General features: G+C 46.4%; 1 non-coding gene and 1 pseudogene across 1 annotated transcript; both read left to right on the plus strand.

The window, feature by feature from the left end:
- Nucleotides 1-2,513: 2,513 nt before the first annotated feature.
- LOC118541996 (large ribosomal subunit protein eL32 pseudogene) lies at nt 2,514-3,001 on the plus strand (annotated as a pseudogene).
- Nucleotides 3,002-9,210: 6,209 nt separating this feature from the next.
- LOC118542023 (U6 spliceosomal RNA) lies at nt 9,211-9,316 on the plus strand. Its single transcript, XR_004920381.1, has one exon. It is a non-coding gene; the product is annotated as a U6 spliceosomal RNA (small nuclear RNA).
- Nucleotides 9,317-23,036: the final 13,720 nt, after the last annotated feature.

Genomic DNA, 23,036 nt, shown 5'->3' on the forward strand with positions numbered 1-23,036 from the left:
GAAAGAGGCCCCTCTGGCCAGCAATCCAGTTCGCTCCTTGGGGAGAGAGGAGGAAATAGCCCTTGACCTGCTGCCCTTCTCAGGAGCACAAAATAATGGAGAAGAAAGAAGTCTTTCTGGGAATTGCTTTTTTTCCCCCCAGGATGGAAGAGAGTGATCATCACCTCCAGAAATTTTCTAGGGCAAGAATGCCCTTGGACTTCTTTCCGTGAATACCTAGGATGATAAGGATGCTTATCGAAACCCACAGCTGAGCCACCATTCCACGAGAGCCGGCCACCTCCACTGTGGCACCACTATTTGCCCATTGCACACCTCACTAATCAAGAGTGGTTATCTTTTCCACCGAGTCTGAGACAGGAGCTCGGAATCCTCAACCCTGTGCCCCAGGAAACCATTACAATGAATAGGCGTTGGCATGAGAGAGGAAAAGTATTTGCCACTTCTATTTTAGTAACTCAGAAGAGGCCAAAGTTAGAATCTCATCAGAAAGTTTTTTGCAAGGACAGGAGTCCAGGGATGTCCTACCACGGACTGTGGATTTGATGCCAGTTACTGGCCAAACAGAGAATCCTTTTCACTGCCCTCCAAAGTGCCAGCTCTGATGATGATCCTCAGAAGGGGGAACACTGCATGGGATTTCACTGGGGACCCAGGCATGGTGGCCTGGCCTGAGCATCCTTTCTGCTCATCACACCCACACTTGAAGCTTTTTGCCACCAGTCTGTTATAGCAGGGACAGAGCTGGCTGCCATCCGGAAGTCCTTTCAGGGGACAGCTGCCCATGCATGGTGGCCCCCTGCCACGTGTCACCCCACCACTCTTTCTCAGCAGGCCTACTTGGGCCCTTTTTTGTAGGAGCTAATGTGTAGTGCTAGGGAGGGAGGACTCCGGCCTCCAGGGCTGGGAAACACTAAAGAAGCAGCATCCCTTGGGTTGGACCCACATTCTCCATGGAGGAAGCCCTTTGTTCACAATCCAAGTAATACCAGCTACTCCTTCATGGACAATTGTTCTTGTGACCTTGGGCTCCCTTCCAACAGGCTTTGGGAAGGTGTCTCCTTCCAGATGTCCTTTCCCATCCCTGTTTTACCTTTCATCAGAGACCAAAGCCTGAACAGGACCTCCTGCTGCTCAGCCTAGGGACACAGGGAGGATCTCCCTCTGCTATCACAAGTTGCTGCTGTGTCCCAAGCTCTTATCTAATGTCCTAAGGAGGAGGGAGGACTTAGCACCCCCTTGCTCTTTCTTACCTCACTGATTGGGTTCCTGAGTCACACTCCCTGGGATCTGGGCAGTCACGTTAGCTCTGTAGGTCTATGTCCTCCCCTGCAAACAGGAATAATGACACCACCTCCTAGGATTGCTAGGAGGCCCAAAGGAGAGCGTCTATACAAAATGCTAGCATATAGTAAGCACTCAGTGGGTACAAGCTTTAATATGGGGTAGATATTCCAGCTAGCTATGGCACCTCTCCTATGAATTTTTGAATGTTGTAAAATACACATAATACAAAGTTTACTATTTTGAAGCGTATAATTCAGTGGCATTAAGTATCTTTACAATGTGCAGCCATGATCTCATACCAGAACTTTCCACAACCCTAAATGGAAACCCTGTACCCACTAAGCAGTCCCTCTGCTTTTCTCCCTCCCTACCAGCCTGTGGCAAGCACTAATCTGCTTTCTGTGTCTATGGATTTGCCTATTCTCGACATTTCAAATAAATAGAATCATGCAATATGTGGTCTTTTGTGTCTGGTTTCTTCCACTTAGCATCATGTTTTCAATGTTCATCCATGTTGTAACATATATCAGTCCTTCATTCCTTTTTATGGCTAAATAGTACTCCATGGTATGGATAGACCTTATTTCGTTGATCTATTCATCTGTTGATGAACAGTTGGGTTCTTTCAACTTTTGGCTATTGTGAAATTGTGCTCTGAATACTTGTGAACAAGTATGTGTTTGAACACCTGTCCTCAGTTTTGGGGGGTATACACCTAGGAGTGGAACTGTTGGGTCAGATGGACATTCTATGTTTAACTTATTGAGAAATCACAAACACTTTTCCAGAGTGGCTCTGCCATTTTACATTCTCATCAGCAACATAAGAGGGTTCTAATTTTTCCACAGCCTCAACAACACTTGCTGTTTCCCCGTTTTTTTTTAAATCTGACCATCCTAACCCTCTTACACTGTTGATGGGAATGCAAACTGGTGCAGCCACTCTGGAAAACAGTATGGAGGTTTCTCAAAAAGCTTAACATAAAGCTACCCTACAACTCAGCAATTACGAGGTATTTACCCCAAAGATACAAATGTAGTGATCCAAAGGGGCACCTGCACCCCAATGTTTATAGCAGCAATGTCCACAATAGCCAAACTATGGAAAGAGCCCAGATGTCCATTGACAGATGAATGGCTAAAGAAGATGTGGTACACACACACACACACACACACACACACACACACACTGGAATATTATGCAGCCATCAAAAAATGAAATCTTGCTCTTCCTCGGCGCTGCCTGCGGAGGTGGCAGCCATCTGTTACTAGGCATCATGGCTGCCCTCAGACCTCTGGTGAAGCCCAAGATCGTTAAAAAGAGAACCAAGAAGTTCATCCGGCACCAGTCAGACCGTTATGTCAAAATTAAGCGCAACTGGCAGAAACCCAGAGGCATTGACAATAGGGTGCACAGAAGATTCAACATTGGTTACGGGAGCAACAAGAGAACAAAGCACATGTTGCCCAGTGGCTTCCGGAAGTTCCTAGTCCACAACGTCAAGGAGCTTGAAGTGCTGCTGAGGTGCAACAAATCTTACTGTGCAGAGACTGCTCACGATGTCTCCTCCAAGAACTGCAAAGCTGTTGTGGAAAGAGCAGCCCAGCTGGCAATCAGAGTCACCAATCCCAACGCCAGGCTGCGCAGTGAAGAAAATGAATAGACAGCTTGTTGTGCACGTCATATTTGTGTTAATAAAACCATAAAACTACAAAAAAAAGATGAAATCTTGCCATTTGCAACGACATGGATGGAACTAGAGGGCATTATGCTAAGCGAAATAAGTCAATCAGAGAAAGACAAGGATCATATGATCTGGCTGATATGTGGAATTTGAGAAACAAGGCAGAGGATCATTGGGGAAGGGAGGGAAAAATGAAGTGGGATGAAACCAGAGAGGGAGACAAACCATAAGAGACTCTTAATCTCAGGAAACCAACTGAGGGTTGCTGGAGGAGAGGGGGTGGGGGATGGGGTAGCTGGGTGATGGTCATTAAGGAGGGCACGTGATGGAATGAGCACTGGGTATTATATAAGACTGATAAATCACTGAACTCTATCTCTGAAACTAATAATACACTATATGTTAATTAATTTAATTTAAATTAAAAATTTTTTTTTAAAAATCTGGCCATCCTAGTGGGTTTGAAGTGGTAAATCATTGTGGGTTTAATTTGCATTTCTCTGATGATTAATGACACTGGGCATCTTTTCATGTGCTTGTTGGCTGTTTGTGTATCTTCTTTGGAGAAATGTCTATTCAAGTCCTTTACTCATTTTTTAATTGGGTTGTTTGTCTTCTTGTGGTTTCTCCTATAAATTTTAGGTCATCTTCTAACCAATGGGGTCAGAAAAAAGAATCAAAAGACATGAAAGTATATGTGTGTGTGTATGTGTGTGGGGGGGGGGGGTGTCCAAACTCCTTGTATAACCTGGATGAGCAGGGAATAAAGCTAGTTCCTTTATGTTGTCTAGAACTTATTTGTCTTCCTTCTGGTCTTTACTGTTCTGATCTTCTTTATTACCTAGATCCTAAATTTAAAAGGCCCTCCCAATTATGCTCAGTCTTTCTAGAAGAAAAAAAGAAAAACCCAAATTCTAAGTCTCGAGATTTCTTTCCCCTGGCCCCAAGGTTGTCATGGCCTCTGAGAGTATGGGGTCGTGGTGGTTTTGTAACCTCAAGGCAACGGGGACATCTCAGCATTCTTGGTGTGGTGATTTCTGTCTTCTCTCGATTCCTAGGCCATATCCCTTGTCTGCTGGCTGAGCCTCACACACTGGAAATGGTAGCCAAAGGCTGTGGCCATATGGTCAGTCTCCTCGGCTCCATCAGAGGCCACCTGCTCCTGTTTATTGGTCTCCCCTTTGAGGTCTGGTTATGACTTCCCTGGGGGTCTTCCTCTCAGAGGTCCCACCTTATCCCAGCCAGAACTTTGGCTCTTCTTGAGCCTCACCTTCACTATAGACAGGTAAACCAAGGACAGCTCAGGAAAGCTATAGCCTCAGGCCTTCCTGCCAAACTACCCAGCAGCACCGTGTTTGTGTGGATGAGCTGCCCCCTCCCCCCCACCATGGAAGCTGCAGAATCTTCCCAGAGACCCGAAGAGGGAACAGATGGAGTGACATCATCCTGGTGGCTCCTAGGAGAGAAAATTCAGGATGTGGCAATCAAATAGATCCTTGAAGGACAGGGGAGTGTCTTGGGGTGGGAACTCTGCCCTCTGAGTCTCTTTCACTCCTCAGAACACCTGACAGTGTTAGACAAAGAGGAGGTGCTCAAGCCACCAACTGCTTGAGTTGACCGTGACAGATGAAAGCCTTGGGAGGTTGAAGGCAACAGCTCAGTGACTATTTACTTTTGAATTAAAGGAAACATTCAAATGGCCACCCAAGCCCATCTCCATCATTGACCATGAACTCCCCTAACTTTTGTCCACAAAGTGACAAAGGTACAAGGTCTATATTTATTTCCCTTCCCTGCCAGTCTTGTAGGTCAGAAGAAGGAATATTCCCCTCCACTTGGAAGCTAATTCTCCTACCTGTGCTCATAATTCCTAACCCTTCATCTTCTTTAAGATCTAGACCTTAATCCCAGGAGCTCAAAGAGAGGATGCCCTTCTCAGATCTTCAGAGCAGTGGTTGACCAGTTGGTTTACTGCTGACTCCTAAAAGCAGAAACTGCTGAACCTTCCATTACCTGCTTCTTCTGCCACTGCTTGATAAATGTGCTTATCCTGATCTGCCTGCCAGTGGACTACAAAATCAGAAACATTTAAGGTTCTGTGATGAGAAGGAGAAAGATTGAGCCTCCAGCCCAAGAGGCCTCTGTTGGAGCAGGACTGACAAAAGGGGCTTGAACAAACAAGTAATGAGAATGCTCAAGAGGACACAGAGTCTAAGAAAAGGACTTATAGAAACTAAAAGAAAATTATTTTTTATTTTAAAAAGTTGGGAAATAAACTGAAAGAAGGATGATTACTGCTTATCAGTGAATTAAAGGTCTAGGGGATCAAGTAGAAGAAAAGCTCATAATATGAAAACATAAAAATTTGGAAAACAGGAGGAAACAGTAAGAGATTTAGAGGACAAAACAGGAGATATGACGTTCAAATAATAGAAGTTCCAGAAGGAGAGAGAAAGAGTGAAGAACAGATGGAGGAGAAGTAATATTTAAACAAATAACAGAAGGAAATTTCCATGGTCTGATGTGAGATTTAACACTGTAGGTTGAAAGGCCCAAGTTCCAGACAAGGTTATTTTTTTAAAGACACACACCTAAATATAACTTGGTGAAATCTTGGAATTCCAAGGACCAAAAAATATTGCTTACCAAGATGAGAGAGGATGAAGAGATATGAAGGGAGATACAACTTTTTCTTTCTATATCTTTGCATTGTTTCACTAGTAAAAATGAGTACTCGTTATGTTCAAATTGACAAAGAAAAATATTTTAATGGGTTTCTAATGATTCTCATTTTTCTATGGACCCTCTTGACCCAATGTCTCAAGACATGCATGACTTTGGACCCAATGCCTAATTGTCCTATTTTTCTGATTCTGCCTCTCACAACATCTGGCTTCTGGCCAGCCTGAGCTCCTTCAGACCCATAAGCACTTCTCGTGCCTTTATTTTGAGCCTGGAACTGTGCTTGACATTCATATACAAAGATGAAGAAGCATGGTTCCTACACTCAAGGAGCCTAAGTTGGGAGTGAGCTGAATTTGTTCATTGGGGGAGGCCTCTGGGCCTTTGCTCTTGGCTGATGATCAGGGTAAGTGGTGACATATAAAAGTTCATGCCAATTTCTTCCATCAGCCTGCCTAGAACACCCCTTTCGCCCCCTCCCACCAAAGGAAGGCGGCCAGACACTATCGTCCTGTGGTTTCCATGACAACCTCGGGATAACATTAGCTGTGACCCAGCTGGGGTTCTTCTGAGACAAGATGGGTGACTTGGTCTTCCCCCACCCGTCCCAGCTCCTTTTCCTTCTCCCTGCACCTACCTTCCACATCATCCCAGTCACAATGTATGTTGGGATTTCCTTATTTCAGGAACACATTCTACATTTGAAAGTTGACTCACCCCCTGGGTTTGCTTTCCAAAGGCCATGGAAAAGAGTCCCCAAAGGCAGGCCACCTGAAGCAGTGTCACCCAGGGGGGACAAGGGACTTGTTGAGGTTAAGAACCAAAGAGAATTAAAAGAGGAGACTCTCTGAATAGGAGGGCTCCTCCCTTCTTCTCTGGTCAGGGGAGTGAGATGGAGATATAGAAAGCTTAAGGGAAGCCAGCAGGAGAAGCAGCAGGGAGGACTGTAGAGGTGGCCTCTATAGGAAGAACCGTGGGGGACCACCACCCAGGAGATGGACCTGCAGTGCCTCCGGATCTGCCAGGGGCAGCTCAAGAGGGTTGCAAATGATATCCAGTGAGACAGGAACATCGCCACATTGGACAAAGTAGGGTTTCCAATCACCACACGTGGCTATAGAGCTAATGCATTTGCATACCTGGGGGTACCTGGCTAGGTAAAGGAGTACAGCTTCGCAGGTGTTCAGTGACTCCAAGTAACCCCAGATGCATCTTTAGTAGAGTTAGGGAATAAACTCACACTCCCTGCTTGTTTGCCATCACCCCTCCCCTCCTTGCCATTCCAAAGCCCACCTCTCTGACTCCTTCTCCACCTGCCCAGTCAGAAACTGGCCAAGGCCTGGGGGGTTTGGGACTCTTCCTCACCCCAAAGCTTCTTCTCAATCCCAGAGGTCTAAAAACAAGACCATGGTCATCCTCTTTCCTTCTCCCTGAGATATGCAGCTTAGCTGGAGCAAAGACCCCAGAGGCCCAAATGAGGAAATGTCAAGACATCCCAGGGCAGCTCAAGGCCACGTTGCCAACCCTGGCCAAGGTCCGAGCCAAAGGACATAAAGAAACAGGCTTTCCATAGAGAGTATCTTCAAGGATTTGCACTCCTGCCCAGTTGACAAAAGCCCCAAAGTGTTGGCCCAAGGAGGGAGTGCCAGCTTTATGTTTAGTCTGGCACTGATCTTACAGGCCTGCAAGGATCAGCAAGCTGTGAGTGTGGGTTTCAAGGCCCCTGAGTACCCATGTTTATCTTCAGGCTCAGGTCCAAAAGCTCAGAAATGTGTCTGTTTCAAAATAATAATTACAATAGTCTGTCTTCAGTAAGATGCAGACTTTGGAATCCATGTCAAAGTACAGTGGGACAAAACAGCCCAAGAGAACGTGATTTGGGTGCACAAAGAATGGAGTTTAATCTAAGAATTCTCAGAATTCACATGGGCCTCACACACCTCAACAAGAAAAGGATGTGAAGACATTATAATTGGAAGAGATAATTAGGGGGAAAGACTGGAGCATAATGTTTTTTTGGTTTTGGTTTTGGTGTTTTTTTTTTTTTTTTTTGCAAAATTGGGTGTTTCAGCTGGTTCTGGTCATCAGACAATGGAAGGACTAGCATTTGGATATTCAATTACCTCCTGAAGCTGAGGACCAGTTGAATATATTTGGTTCCGGAAATGTCCCAATGAAGCACGAGAAAAATGGAACAAAAGGCTTTTGCGGGGGCCAAGCCATTCTCACAGCTGCAGAAATGGAAGACGAATCCCAGAACACCCTCCACCCTGCCCCAAACCCAGCCCCCACATGGCCTTAGGGGAGTGCATGAGGCAGAGCCTCACCAGAGCTTGGCTCAGTACAGCACGAGCCCCCCAGGAAGGCTGCCTCTGTTGGCCCACCCGATCCCTAGGACACACCATCTCTGTCTCCCTAAGAATGAGAAATACTGAAATAACCTCTCTGACTGTTGGCACCCAGGCACCCTGGCACCCAGGCCCTTACCAATTGGCCTCCCTGCCTCCTTAGAGAAAAATGCCAACTTCCCAACCACACACTGACATTCCTGGCAGAAAGAGCCTTATTATTCCACCTGAACCAACGAGAAACAAAGCCAGTCCAGAAATTTGCCTATTGGGATTGCAAAGCTTTGAATGCCATCAGTCATGTGGAAAATGTTGAGCCGAGCCTGGCAGAGTCCTCCAAGGCCTTCATGCAAAAAACAAAAGGCTGCTGAGAGCGTTCAGGCCCGCATGGAGGAGGGATCGCTAATCACAAAAGCAGGCCCTGGCTTCCTCCGATGGCCCTAATGAGGACCAGGTGACCACCGATGAATGCGACCACACTGCGTTTGCATTTGTCAAATCTGAGATTACTGCAAAGCCTGGAATGAATGAGCCTACAAACAAGAAAATCTATCTGTTCGGGAGCTGGAAAGAATAGGATGTGGAAAAGGCGGGGGGTGTCATCAATTATTTGTGGTTCTCGGAGAGCCAAGAATTATGCTTGGAAGTACAACTTCTGAGCATCTGGAGAAGTCTTTGGTCAGCATCCTAAGTCTTCTGGATAATATCAAAATCATTCCGACCATCCAAGCGAGGCCAGATGGAGGCAATATTGTGTAGTGTGCAAACTCGTCTTGGGCCCCTCTCTGCCCTCCCCCTGCTTCTTGCCCATCTTCCTTGGGGGGAGGTGAGCACATGCCCTCCATCACCATCACCCCCACCACCACCACTACCAAGAACAGCTTAGGGTCTCACCTTCTCACCTGCCAAAATCTGCTCCTAAGAAAGGATTGGATACAACTACTCTTGCACTAATCACGGGATAAGTATTAATATATTTACATTGTAATGGGAGTAAATGACTTCAGATAAGGGGTCACAATTCTCACTGCGCAAACTGAGGAATTAACTGAGAGCAGAGGGGGTGGGGGTCACAGGGACAAAGCCAACGAGGCTTTGGAGGAGGGAGGAGTGACGCTCACCCAGCTCTGCCCTTCAATTCCTGTGGGGCCTTAGATGTGGCCTCTCTCTCTTGGTCTCAGTCTTCTCTCTAAAAGGAGGGGCGTGGCTGTGTTCAGTTTGGCAGCACATACACTAACATTGGAACGATGCAGAGAAGATTAGCATGGTCCCCTGCCCAAGGAGGGACAGGACTTCAGGCACTTGAACATTCCTTCGATCTTGACCAGTTCACGGTCAGCCAGCCAGCGGGAGCTTCTTGTGAGCCCCTGAGAAGTAGTGAGGCATGTTTATGGAGATGGGGAGAGCCGAGAGGAGGTGCTACGGCCCTCCTGTGGAACACTCCAGAAAGGTGGGCCATGGCGTCTGCTGGGCCCAGGGGACAGAGCAGAAGGGGGGACTCTCACCCATAGGAGCATTTGGTGGTCCTACTGATGGTGTGATAAGACTTGGGCTGGGGCTGCTCCCGTGTCCCTGGGGGAGCCCCTGACCCAGGGGTACCTGGATTTTACTCCCCTGCAGGGTTTCCACTCACACTGCGGCTTAGACAAATGGCTCAGCTTTGCCAGGGTAAAGGATGTCCCCTGGAACTGTTCAAGGCCGTGGCCTTGCCTTTTCCTCCAAATCATTCCCAAGCAACATTATATGCGTCAGGAGTTCTACTGTCCCCGAAGACCCTGTCGCCTTCATCATACTTCTCCCTCTTCCCTCACAGCAAGAGCTCATATCCCTTGTCTTCCTCCCTCTCTGCCCATCACTTGGGATGGGCACCCCAAACCCCAAAGCACTCCATAAACCCTGCCGACTTGATTGGACTAGAAGTCCAGGCCACAAATGACCATTCCTGGTTATTCATAAATGTTGTGGGGTTTTTTTTATTTTTATCTTTTTTTATGAGAGGTATTTGGGTGTCTGGGCAAGGGGTTTTTAAATAACTTTTTATAGCTAATGAAGACTTTTTAAATATCCTTTAAAACAAAAGGCCTTCTTGAAGTTGGGTCTGCAGAGCAGCGACACAATGGACACCCTGTTTACTGGCTACAAATTGTTTACTTTGCTACAAATTGAATGCAGAGAGAGGGCTTTTTGTGCTTAGGCTTGCATACATGTCAGCCTCGAAAAGAATTCAAGTAACTTTAGCCCCATTCCACACACTCCACCTCAACTATGTGCTATGGAATGATGTTGTGTTTGGAGCCGTTTGCCATCGATCTGATTTGGCCCTGGAGTGGGGTGGGGGGTGGCCGGGTCTCTTATTACAACTGTACTTTAGACCCTAGGGTGAAGAAAACGAATTCAGCAACTCGGTATCTTTGACCTGCAGAGAAGACTCAAGATCTCACTTGAGAGGGAAGGGAGGGCTTGCAGGAAGGAGGGAGGGAGAGGCGTGCTCTCTCCTCACAGGTTCTTTTGGGGAGATACTCCTCACCCTCTGACCTCCCCACACTCCCCGCCCTCCAGGGTGTGACATGATTAAGAATAGATCTTCCCTGCTTATGGGATGGGAGGGTCCAATAGACTCTACAACCATGCCAATCCCTTTGTTTCCGGTCCTTCACCCTCCTTGCTGTCTGCTTTGGGCAACATTGTGTCCCCCCTCAGATTCATGCATTGAAGCCCTAACTCCCAGTATCTCAGACTGTATTTGGCAATGGGACTTTTAAAGAGGCCATGAAGTCAAAATGCTGCCCTAATTCTATCTGACAGGTGTCCTCATAAGAACAGGAAATTTGGACACACACAGAGATACCAGGGTGCGTGCGCACAAAGGAAGGTCTGTGTGGGGACACAGTGAGGGGATGGCCACCTACAAGGCAAGGAGAGAGGTCTCAGAAGAAACCAACCCTGCTAACACCTTGATCTTGCACGTCTAGCCTCCAGAATGGTGTGAAATACATTTCTGATGTTTAAGCCACCCAGTCTCTGGTAGTTTGTATGGAGCCCTAGCAATTTAATACACTGTCAAAAGGACAAAGACCCTGGAGCTGTTTCCAAGCTTTTGTTCCTCATCTATAAATAGAAATATCTGTCTTGCAGGACTCTTGTAAGTGTTAGGTTTGCAGATGACAAGGCACCTGGAGACATTTGCTACATAATTGCAAATGTTAACAATGTTACTACTTTGAGAGACCAATCAGTGTTTATATGTCCTTCCTAGAATCTCTCTCTATTGATTTGATGATTTACTACAAAAGAATTTAGTGCTGTTGGCAACCCTGGAGATCTCATCCTTGTTGCGCATTTCCAGGGGCTGCAATCACGCTGTTTGTCGTCCCTACACCAATCCCCTCTTCATGACTTTACATCCTCACCAATTTCACGGAAAATCAGTATTTCACAGTAATCATCGGTGAGACAAAGGTTTGTTGAAGGTCTATATAAATTATATCCACAAAGCTATTCACCTTCATGTCAAACTCTAAGAAATAAGTCGGGTGTGATTTTTGCCCTGATATAATCTGTTTTCTTTCGCAAAGAAATACTTTTTTTTTTTTTTTTAAGTATTGGTGATTCTGTCTTCTCTCCTACCTGTGCTTTGTGACATGCTGGAGAGGCAAGGCTTGTACACTGAGCCCTCTGTGATGTAGTAGGGGGCTTCCGGGGACACTGTGGCCACACGTAATGACAGGTTACATCCTTCACCAACAGTCTTGGCAGTTGATCTACATTTAGCTTGCTTGTCTTTGGAAACACTGGACTTTGACCACCTCTGACTTTAAACCTCCAATCTGATACATTAGACTCTCCCCCAGGGCTCTCCCATCCAACACTGGTGTGGATCCTGGCCGCATACCACTTCTCTCCCTTAATATCTCTAAATGAAAAGACCGTCTTAGCCCTCAGTGTCTGATGGCCACAGAGTCTCTGCCTGGCTTTTGGACTAATCTTTCTATAAACACTCCGGCAAAGTTAGCTCACCGCAGGAGCTATGTGAGCTTTCTAAGTGAGATGGGCACAACAAAAAAATTGGTCAATGGCACCAGCAGAGATAAATGTACGGTATTATATTTAATTAATGTTTTTCAACGGTTAAGATGCTCTCACTCCTGGCTGATAACTTCACCCTCAGGAGTGTAGAGAAGGCGATGGCCATGAAAAGAAAGTTGTCTTCTTTTATATTAGCCATAGCTTTCTTCGAGAACTACTTCCCTCCAGATCTGATGCCTTTCCCTCCCTCCACACCAGCTCCTTTCTGACATTACAAAACCATCTTCTCCTGAGCCCCCTGTCTTCCCCAGCGGGCCATTTCTCACAGCCAGCATTCTTTTTTAAACACTTAATTTTTCAATTTGTATTGAGATATAGTAGACATGTCACCTTGTAGAAGTTTGAGGTGTACAGCATGCTTAATTGATACATTTATATATTGCAATATGATTACCACCAGAGCGTTAGCTAGTGCCTCTCTCCTGTCATATAATGATCATTTCTCTTTGTGGTGAGAACAGTTAAGATCTCGTCTCTCAGCAACTTTGAACTTTACTATACAGTATTGCTAACTATAATCTCTATGCTGTGCATTCGATTTCCGGGACTTTTTTATCTGCCAGTTGCAAGTTCATACCCTGAAATAACATTTTCCAGTTCCCTCACCCCTGCCCCCCCAGCCCTTGGTAACCACCATTTTACTCTCTGTTTTTATGAGTTCTGCTGTTTTTCGATTCCGTATGTAAGTGAGATCATACAGTTACGTCTTTCTCTGTTGAGTTTCACTCTGCAGAATGCCCTCAAGATCCAGCCATATCTCAAATGGCAAGATATCCTCCGTTCTCCTGGCTGGGTAACGTCCCACTGTATGTGTCTGCCACGTTTTCGTGGCCAAGGTTCCTGATCACAGGGTCGTTACCCACCACCACACCTCATAGCCGTGCGTTTGTTCCTGAATGTCTGAAGCCTGATTGCCCCATCCTACCACTCACCAAAGGAAACTCTCAGTCCCAAGGCCAAAGGCTGAGCCCCCGGGGGCAAACCTCCCCACCCCCCCCCCAGCCCCTGGGGGAAGGAAACAGAAACACCCGGCTACCAGCAGGAGGATGAGGGGAGAGGCCTGGCTGAGATGTTCATCCTCGTGGGAAATTACAGAATCATGTGCAGTGAGCTTCCAGGCATCCACACCGCAGCTGGGGACAAGCATCTGCCTGCCAGAGGGGTCGCTTCCTCTCCCTCTCTGTGACCCACAGCTTCTGCCACCCCGTATCAGCCCACCCCAATGTGCCAGCCTACCCTCCATCTCCCACCTGCTCTCAGGCTGCCCCAGCCCTCCCCTACACCTTTCCACACCCTTCAGAGATCCCAGAGCCCACTCTACACTGAGCGCCACTGAATACCTAACTTTGGCCAAGCAATTGCATATTATTCTGTCCTCACAGCAAACCTACACGTTAGGTACTGTTGCCACCCTCGTTCCCATTTCACAGGCAAGAAAACAGTCCCTGAGAGAGTCAACTATACTTGCCCAGGGGTCACTCTTTTTAAAAAGTAGCAGAGCTAGAACTCTGTCGCAAGAAGTCTGGCTCCATGGAGCCTGTCTTGCCTCATGTCTGAGTCTGTTTCCCTCTTACTATCTGTGTCTGTTCAGCTGCATGGCCCTTGGGCAAAGAAGACTCCCCAACCCAAGGCAACGTTGGACCAGAGGGGCTGTCCTCCTCCAGGGAGCTCTGAGCAGTCTGGAGAATACCTTGACATTGGCAGCTGACCCCTTACTCTCCCTCCTGAATTCTGTTCCATCCCTACTTCTGCCCTGCCCCCACCCACTTCAAACCAGCTCTGCGGCACCCACTTTTCCTGTTGAGTTGCCACCATGGGAGAGGAACCCAATTTTGTCCCCAAAATGCAGAAAAGAGGAGCAGTTCGAGTGGACTGCCCAGTTTCAATTCTGGCCCCACCACTTATTCACTGTGTGGCTTGGGACAAGTTACTGAACCTCTCTGTCCCTGGGACTCCACGTCTGTAAAACGGGGATGATAATAGCACGTTCCTCTCGAGGAGATTGTGAAGATGAAGCAGCACGGTATGAACGCTGAATAAGCATTTGCTCTCACTGTTTGCATTAGCAGTCCTAAGGAAACATCCCTTCTTTAAGAGGTAATATTTTGGTGGGAGGCTCTCAAAGGGGGAAAACACTCAAAGAGCTGAAGAAATACACCACGCACTGTAGAATTCCAGGCACCCTGGAAGGCCAAGTGTCCTTCCTTGCACGCCCCAAATCATATCACCCCCATGCCCTGACTATGCTCACAGAGCAAGTAATAGCCACCAAGCCAGTTTGCACTAAGGGGCCCATCGCCTCTTGCCAACACTGACTCAAAGTTTGCATTAGTTTGATATGTTCAGGGGAGGTGTCCATGCTGCTAAAAAGAGCTCCATGAAAGACTCACCTCTGTAGTGGTGCAGTGGTGACCATTACCCCAGGAAGTCAATGAGGGAGGGGCAGGGCCCAGCCCCCGGCTAGCTTGCTCGGCCTTGCATGAATTCTGTGGGGAGCAGGGCAGAGTGGGGATCAGGGCAGAGGGGCCTGTGTAGAGAGAGAGAGATCAGCTCTGGAGCTCCCCCCTCCACACTTTTTTTCTGCTGTGCACAGTTGGACCTGTTACTGGTCCCGATCGCGACGCCTTGTTTATTGATTCCATGGGCTCAGGACCAGAGCATGATGAATATCACTTGTCCACTGGGGCTAAAGTCACAGGGCCAAAAGACTGAGGCAGTCATCCAGAAGACAAAATTGTTTTTGTCTGAATGTGCCATTGGACACACTCTGTAAAACAGGCTTTTCAGGTGATTATGGAACTTAAGCAAAGCCAGGCTCTTTCTTGAGTTATCCGCATAATTGCCCTCGTTCTCCAGTGTGTCCATGCAGATGCGACCTCGCAAATCTCCAGCTCATCTAAGGAGCCTCCAAAGTCAGGCAACGATCGTAATGATGCCAATTTAATAAAGGAAGAACTAGGCTCTGCTGAACCCCCAGCTGTAGCAACAGCCTGGTGTTTAAGGACTTGTGTTTAAGGACTTCCTCTGGCAGAGGTTTGATGAATGTTTTTATTGCTGGTTGTCCACAATAATCCTGGAAGGTGTAGTTCCTGCCTTGAGGATCATCTTGGTCCCTGAACAAGCTTGTCATCTGGGATGTCTTTCTCTGCTGGACGATCCCCTTTCTGGTCCCTGCCTTTGGCTAGCTGGGCAGAGTTACCCGCCCCTGGGGCATCCAGACTATCCAAGCACATGACCACCCCCACCAAGGCCGCGGCCAGGACCCCAGCAGGAAACAAGTAGCCTGGCAAGACAAGATCATTCAAGGAGGCGATAATTACAAAGGTGTGGGCTGGCTGACCAGCACCTCAAGGGGTGGTGCGTGAATGCAGCGTTGGCGCTGTCTTGTCTCCTCCATCTACCTGACGGAATGAGGAAAGGAGTGGTCCCTAGAATATGGAACACGAGGGTCATGTGGAGCAGGACAGCTCGAGAAGAGTGATGAGGGACAAAGCCTGCCAAGACCATTTTACAGTGAGGGGCCAGGGAAGTCAGACCAGGTGCCACCCCACTGCCGACTTCTGATCTTAGGTTGAGCACCCTGCTAGCTGAGCGCAGCTGGAAGGTAGAGTCTCTTCCATGCCATCTATGAGCCCGTATAGGTCAGGCCCTCAGGGCAGAGAGCTGGGGTGGAGGAGGGTGGAGGGTGAATGCACCAAGGTGAAGAGAGGGATTTTGCAAACTAGAAATCAAAATTCCATTATAAAGGAACCCAGCTTAGAAGTTCAGAATTGAATTTCCTTGGGTGTTGTAACCACACCCTACATCCCAACAAGGGTCAGTTGGTATAGAACCTAAAACCTGCTGTCTTGATTAGGCTGAGAGGATATTTTGACTTTGGTTCTGGTAAGTTATCATCACCTTGGGAAGGTAGAGAAATTACTATCTTGTATAGTCACTGAAATCTCAGGAATGGATCAAAATAAAAATAAGTAGAAAAATAATAAAGAAACAAAGAGCTCCATGGTACTAGTACTTTTATTAGGCAAATTTGATTAAAGAAGTTTGTAATCAATGTTTAAATATCAGGGAATCTTTTCATTTGGAAATTCCTAAGTTTTACGTTATTGGTTGGGTAAGTGGTGTTTGGATTTTTAGGAGAACAATATTTAATAGGCTTATGAGATTAACAAATTGTGCACTAGATTAAGCACACATAGTATTGAGTATTTCTCTTTATGCTCAAAGCCATTGGACATTCACAAGGCCATTCTCATGTGACTATGGACCTCGCCACGTAAGGTCCAACCCAAGTTCCTTCATGTCTGTGACGCGTTCATGGATTCTTCCAAGGATTTCTCATTTGCTCATTCTTTAGCTACTACACCCTCTTTTTGGTCTCTGATATGTAACCCAGTTCTTGCCCTGTTATTATTTGGGGTATGTATGACTTGACTCCCCAACTAGACTTATAACTTCTGGGAAACAAGTCCTTCTCCAGAAGCAATCTTCATCATTTCTTTTCCTTTTTCCATTTCTCCAAGCCCAGTGCTAGACACATATTAGGTACTCACTACATGTGTGTTATTTGGTTGTTTGTTTTTAGACATGTGTGGAATGAGGCTATTGTGCTACAGATACCCCAATAAAAAAATCAAAGTTTTTTGTCAAAGAAGGAGTTAATATAGAGGACCCAGATATGGCCGGCTTGAGTATTCAGTAATGAGAATGTTTTATGGGTACTTCCATAACTTCCATAAAAATACATTCTCAATTCTAGGGTGGTCTCTGTATGCTTTCCCCACATCACCATCACCATCACACACAAGCCCCCACTCAGCACCATGGATTTTTTAGGTTCTGGGGTTCTCTAAAGGTGTAAGGCACAACTTCTTCTTTTGAGGAGGCTCAAATCTTGTTAACAGAATTCATCTATTAAGAAAATGTCTGATGAATATCTACTGTGTGTCCAGTACTGTGCTAGATCCTGGGAATACAGCCGTGAAAGAGGCAGAGTCCTTGCCCCCTTAGAAGGTCATGATCTAGTCAGTATCTCACAAAATAATACCAAGCAGCCCATGTTCAGTGAGGTGTGGGTGAAGATAAGTGCTCTAGGACTTGAGAAGGAAGCCACTGAGGACTGACAAAGTAGCTGGGAAAGTTCCACAAAAGAGGTGGCAGGGTGGTGGGGTAGCCCTTCGCGGATCAAGTGGGGGTGGAGGCGGGAGATGTCCTCTTACTCTATGGGGGCGAACAAGGTAATAAGAGAGGTAGAAGTGGATTTCTGTTTTGGCCATGCTACATGGGAGGTGCCATCACCTCAAGAGAACTGCTGAGAGTGAAACTCCTCAGAAGTGATAGGAGCACACCAGAGCTGACTGAGAGCCATCTTGGAAAGGATGTCAGGGAGTCAAGTCCCTGTCAAGGGTTGGGAGAAGATCCACGGGGAGCACAAGGACAACGTGATGTTAGAAGTAGTGTTTTTAGTACCAGACATTCCTTTATGCTCACCAGCTCCTTCTTCTATTCTGTAAATTGGAGCATCCCAAAGTAAGGATTTCAAAATCTGACCCAGCCAAGGTGGAGGTGGGTTGTGGAGTGGGATGGGAATGACAGAAATGTCCAAGAGCATGGGGAATCCATGAGCGAGACGCTACTCTTCTTTAGGAAGAATTACTTCTCATGAGCATTCCTGAAAAGGGGCAAGCCAAGGTGGGGGGGGTGTGCCTCCATGCCAAGCATGAGTACTAGAGAAGCAAAAGCTGGGTGGCATGTCACCAGGCAAATGGCCCAGTCACATGTTACAGTTTCCCTGCACCTGCCTCTGTGCTGAGAGTAGCTGGATATCTCCCATGTGTCCCAGAGTAGCACAGAAGTAACAGAGAGAGAGAGAGAGAGAGAGAGAGAGAGAGAGCCAGTTCTGACAAGAGCTCAGGGGCCCCAGGAGGACACTGTGGTGACATACATTGCTGAGGACAGGGACCTGACAGGAATGACAGAAGCCCCAGGGTGTGCCAGTGTGTGAGTGCCTGAGGATGATGATTGGTAACCGAATGCCCCCCCCACCGCCCCTCCCTTCAGCATAAGAATTCCAGGGGAAGGGGCGAACAGGCCAGTGGAAGGATCTGCGATGACCCTGAGTTCACCGAATTTCAGTTTCCACTACCTGGCAAAATGAGAGCTTGAAATAGAAGGCAAAAGCGGTTATTTTGAAAATTAAAATAATGAACATCTCTGAGTTTGTGATCTGAGATCTGTGCCACATATTTAAGACCAAAAGGAAAAGTAGAGACCCTGAAATAAACACCAGAAAGTAGGACAAAAACCAAAAGAGACGGGCGATGTCACAGAAGGCAGGGGAGGGAAGAGCGCCACCAACTGTGGGCGGCAGTGGGGAGCACCTCAGAAGCCAATGCCTGAAGAACCAGGGAGGAGCCCCAATTTCCCTAAGAGAAATGAGGGATGAGCTTTCAGGGCACAGAGGCCACACACAGGACGCTTCTCTCGGCTTTACCAGCTGTCTCCGCGTGCGGCAAGTCATGCATCTCGACCTTGAGATACTGTGGCATGCGCAAGCGATCTCCCGCTCTCTTTCAGGAAGCTGGGCTCTTGCTCAGACCAGTTAGCCCTTATTTGAGCCTGATACAAGTCTCATTGTGTGCAGGTTTGACCAGATTCAGAATATATATTGAAAAGCCACCATGAAGAGGATTGGGTCTGGTTTTAAGGTCATAGAGAACTTTCTAGGCATCATGACTTTTCATGACCAGGATGAGCAGCTGCCTAAATATAATGCTTCACCATGGTAGGAGGCAAGGAGAGTCAGGTAAGCTTGGGACAATTGTTAACTCATTGATCCCACGCTGTGACCAGGATTGGTCACTGTGTTGCAGGCCAGTGACTATGCTCAAGTCCAGTGTCAATGAGACTCCAGCTGTTTATCTGTGTAACAGCAAATCGCTTACTTCTCTCGGTCTCACTTTCCTCCTCTATAAAAGAGCCATTCTATATTCTCAGAGATTTCCTCTGTTCTCCCCACCATTTTCAGTGTCTGGTCCTTGTCTATTGGCATATTATTGTTAAATGCAAAGTACTACAACTCTCGATTGGCCAAACCATAAGGACATGTTTTCCAGGTAGTGTGGATTTGGTGAAGTGAGCACTCCTATACCCCAATGGTGAGAATACAGTTCTAGAGGACAATTTGATGATAATATCAAAAGCCTTGAAAAAACAACTGTACCTGTGACTCAGCGATCCCATTTCTAGACATTTATCCAGCAAATAATCATGGACTTCTGAAAAGATATGCAGGCAAGGACAGATGTTCATAACTAGGAAAAAAATTGGAAACAAATGTCAAACAATAGGAGATGATTAGCTAGATTATAATACATTCACCCAATAGAGTACTAAGTATAAAATCATCCATAAAATTATATTGTGGGTGAATATTTAGTAACAGGAGGAAATGTGTATAATATGACGCAGGACAGGGGGTTACCATAAGATCTGATCTTTGGAACATTATCTGTTCCATTTATAAGAATAAAAAATAAAGAAGTGTATATTCTCTAGATGTGAGGGTAGAGGTGGTTTTGATTTTCTTCTTTGTGCTCCTCTGTGTTTCCTGAGTTTTCTGAAATGAATGTGAACTATATTTGTAATCAGGTTTTTAAATACATCTTTTATAGAAGGCATTTTTCACCCAGCCCCTCTTCATGTTCTGATGCCAATTAATCTCTCAGAAATATGTCAGTAAGTCCTTCATCAACAAAGCATCTTTGTCTCTGCTGGCTCTGAATCTTTTGGAGTGTGGTTTCTCTGGATGTTGGAGAAATTCAGGTGGGTTTTGGTCAGATGGTTGGGATGTTTTTGTAGAGAAAGGTGAGAGGAGCTGGAGGTGGTCCCGTTTGATTGAAGGACAGAGTTGACAGAGTTCAGTAGTAGCTCTTTGTCTTCTCTCCAACCAGTCATGCAAACAGCCTGCTGCCAAGTTCAGCATAAGAAACTCCAGCTCTACAAACAGGGACCAGAGTGGGTGTCTGTCCATCAAGATTATGTAGCCAGTGATAGTTTTGTAAACAGAATTAAAAAGCATTATTTCTACATGCCAACCACAGAAGCAGTTGCCCTCTCGGGCAGACCCCCAGCTTTCCTAGCTTCAGAAATCCTGAAGCTTCTCTCCCACTGCCTTCTCTAGGTTGCAGGCAAATCACCAAGGCCAGTGGAGATTCAGAAGGAGAGGAATTAGACCCTGTCTCTTGGTGGCAGAGCGACAGGGCCACATGACAGAAGAGTATGCTGGAGGTGACTTCTGTCGCATCTGTCTGGTGCAAGGCCTTCTGGAAAGGAACAGCTGATGCCTGTTGACATGGGGACTTATGGGTCTGGCATTGCCAGGCCTTCTCATTTTTCAGGAGTAGCCTGCAAAAATCTCAATTTTTATCTGAAATCTTTTATTTTTTTATTTCCCCCTTATCTCCTCGTGAGAGCGCCTGCCTCTTCTTGAAGTGGTAGCACTTCTCTTTACCCTGATAAAAACAAGTTTTCAAACTTTGGGGAAAAGGGGGGCAGAAAGAGAATGCCACTTAGAAAGGGGATGGTGCTGAGGGTAAGAAGAAGATCAAGAAGAGGATCCTGGGCAGAAAACCAGGGAGGACCAGGCTTCTGGAGGAGAGAGTGATGAGGCAGGTTGAGGTCATCCTTGATGAGGAGAGAGGCCATGTCTTCTTTTCTGGAGGGAAGGAAAGAGGAAAAGAGGAGGAGGATTCTCCCAAGGTGTCACAACACTTTGTGGAGTACAGATGAAGTCCCAGGCATTGCTTGGGCACTTTTCCAGGACTGGGGGCATCAGTGAGCCCAATCATGATCTTCTGCGGCGCTTACCTGCTAGTGGGTGGCCCTGTCTTCTCTGTGGGACCCAGAGATGTGCTGAGAATGTGCTGTGAGGAGGTGAGGCTGCTAAGGGCCCAGGGGAGCCCCAAGGGTAGGAGGAGTCACTGTGGGCAGTGGGCTGGGGGCTCTCTGCTATTGCTCATCAGCCCTGTAGGGATTCTTGTGAGCAGGTACCCATGAACGGGGCAGGTACCCATGAACGGGGACCTTTCTGAGGCTTGGGAGCAGGGACACAGGAACACTTAACATGGTTCTGGGTTGAAGATTAGGGCAGAGGAAGGCCAATGGGGTGAGGTATGAGTGGTTTGTATTATTTTTATCTTATTTTGTTTTTATGTTTATTTTATTATTAGTAGTAATAGTATTTTATGAGTGGCTTTTAAATAGTAGCCCCAGGAGAGAGCCAGTGGAGCCCAGGGTGAGGACATGCCCAGGATACAGGATCTTCTCAGGGGGCTGCAGAAGCAGCTATGACTGAGACCAGAGGCCATGCCAACCTGCCAGTCCTGCCGAAGGCCAGCATTGTGCCTGCACCCTTGGCCGGCTGGGTGATGGAGCTCCCTGGTCAAAAGACCACGTGGGCCTGTCCCTCTGGGAAAAAGCTCAGCTCCACAAGCAGTCAAATCCCACTTTAAGGAAGTGGTACAGAATTGATGATACTAACAAGCTCTCCATTTAGAAAAAGAAATACAATATGTGACTTTTGTATTTATTCCAGTTATTAAGGGCCTGAAGGAAAATTAACAGCCGCAGCTTAACTGAGCAGAATGCATGATTTGATGTTCCGTCGCCATATAACAAGCAAGGGCTTTATGGAAACTCCTGTTTTTTTAAGAGCCTGCTGTGAGAACCAGGCTGTGGCGGGACATGCCAAGATTCACAGGGAAGAATATTAGGATGCATTAGTAAGTGAACAAAACAGGCTAACCATATACTAAAAAGCAGGAGAACAATTTTTCAGAGCCTACAGACACTAGATAATCCAATCAGCTCTCAACTGGATACCTTATGTAAGACTATTCAGGAAGTTGCTTAGTTTCTGTGAAATCAGGCATACCTTCCCAAATTTTATTTCCAAACTTAAATTTGAACCTGGAATCAAATTTAATTCCTCACTCACCATGCTATGCATCTGTTGGAAGAAAATTTGAAACAAATTTTCTATTGTACAGCAAAATCAATGCCAATTCATCCTGGTGTTTCTAATCAACATGTCTCATTTTCTTCTCTGTTCCCATAACTTATAATTATTTGTGGTACACTCCAAATAAACCCTTCTGTTCTTCTCCTTAGTGTCTCCTTCTGGCTTGCAATTTATATATGTGGAAGTCATTCGAGGCTGGAGATCACTGATCTATTACTAAGCCATTTTGGGGGTCTTCAAGACCCCCGCCATTTTAAAATACAGAGCTCTACCTCTTGGCCTTTCATAGTTCAGGTAGAATATCTTAATGATTAAATTTTTAATGAGAAGGTAAACATAGAGCCATACAGTTTCTCTACTTGGACTTTGAGAAAACAGATCATTGTCTTGGTGCCACCGCTGCTCCCTGTTAAAATAATTTCCACAAATGCAGGAGGACTAAAATATTTGATTCTTGCTCAGAAATCTCATCCAATAATTTGACATTGGCACATTCCCACCTGGGCCTTCAGCATGAGGCAGCCTCTTACCCAGCCCTGACATTCTCCCATTCTTAATCCCTTTGGGGTTGTTTAAAATATATAGGCATATTTTCAGCTTGAAAATATTGAAAACATTTCCAATAAGTTTTTATAATTATTGAGGTTTGAGTTTGGGAGAACAAACTTCTCAAGTGGGCATCAGACCAGGGAAGTTCTTGAGAAACCAGCAAGACCTCATGCACCTGAAATGCTGGGGGCAGAGCTGGGACTGACACTAAAGTTTCTGTCCACAACCATCCCAGCCCAGAACCTTCCTGCTTGCTTTCATTTCTTCCTTAATCTAAACGATGTAATTTCAAGGGGGTAGCAGCCCAAGAACTAAGGAGCCAGGCACTCTCCACTGCTTAATTTAGGCAATTATGTGGTTGAATCAAAAGACAACAGAA

Source organism: Halichoerus grypus, chromosome 1 (genome assembly GCF_964656455.1).
Source record: "Halichoerus grypus chromosome 1, mHalGry1.hap1.1, whole genome shotgun sequence".
Lineage (NCBI taxonomy): Eukaryota > Metazoa > Chordata > Mammalia > Carnivora > Phocidae > Halichoerus > Halichoerus grypus.